The 1,045-nt window shown below is 42.9% G+C and overlaps 1 non-coding gene across 1 annotated transcript; it reads right to left on the bottom strand.

Annotated features, from left to right (window-relative positions):
* Window positions 1-395: 395 nt before the first annotated feature.
* LOC127133358 (small nucleolar RNA R71) lies at window positions 396-502 on the bottom strand. The gene has a single exon (XR_007807338.1). It is a non-coding gene; the product is annotated as a small nucleolar RNA R71 (small nucleolar RNA).
* Between the last annotated feature and the right edge of the window lie 543 nt (window positions 503-1,045).

Genomic DNA, 1,045 nt, shown 5'->3' on the forward strand with positions numbered 1-1,045 from the left:
CTTCGCCGATACCCGAGAAGGCAAAACCAGCTCGTGCTCTTCGAGATTACGCCGCTCCATCGCAAGATGAGCCGCATTTGAGTATTTCTCCACCCGCAATCGAAGCAAACAACTTCGAACTTAAACCTTCGCTGTTACAAGCAGTGCAACAGAATCAATTCTCTGGAAATCCTACCGAGGATCCAAACCTTCATTTATCCGTATTTGTACAATATGCTGATACTGTTAAAGCTAATGGTGTCACTTCAGAGGCGATTCGACTTTGTCTTTTTCCCTTCTCGTTAAGAGATAAAGCTAGAAGATGGCTTCAGTCTCTTCCTTCAAACTCGGTCACCACATGGAATGAGTTGAAGAAAGTCTTTCTTGCTCGATATTTTCCTCCAAGCAAAACAGCTATGTTGAGAGCCCAGATAAATGGATTTAAACAGAAAGATAACGAGTCTCTTTTGGAAGCATGGGAAAGATACAAAGATATGATGAGACTTTATCCACACCATGGTTTAGAGGACTGGTTAGTAATTCATACCTTCTATAATGGTCTCTTATACAACACAAGGTTAACAATAGATGCCGCCGCAGGTGGTGCGCTTATGGATAAACCTTACACCGATGCTTATCAACTTAACGAAAGCATGGCCCAAAACCATTATCAGTGGGGAAGCGACCGAACAATGATAGAGAAACCTCAAACGAAAAGTGGCATGTACGAGATAAGTAGCCTTGATTATGTTAATGCAAAAGTGGATGCTCTGGCCCAGAAAATTGAAAGTTTAAATGTATCACCTCCAGCCACCGTGGTTGCCGCAACTCAAAATTGCGAAGTCTATGGAATCCAAGGTCACACTCCTGCAGATTGTCAACTCCTAACAGGAATCCAAGCAGAGCAAGTGAATTATGCTCAAGGAAATCCCTACTCGCATACCTATAACTCAAACTGGAAGAACCATCCTAATTTTTCATATAAGAGCAATAATGCTTTATACGCACCAGGACAAGCTCCCAGTCAAGCCCAAACTATACCCCCTGGATATCAAAAGCCGACCCC

Source organism: Lathyrus oleraceus, chromosome 3 (assembly GCF_024323335.1).
Source record: "Lathyrus oleraceus cultivar Zhongwan6 chromosome 3, CAAS_Psat_ZW6_1.0, whole genome shotgun sequence".
NCBI classification, from domain to species: Eukaryota; Viridiplantae; Streptophyta; class Magnoliopsida; order Fabales; family Fabaceae; genus Lathyrus; species Lathyrus oleraceus.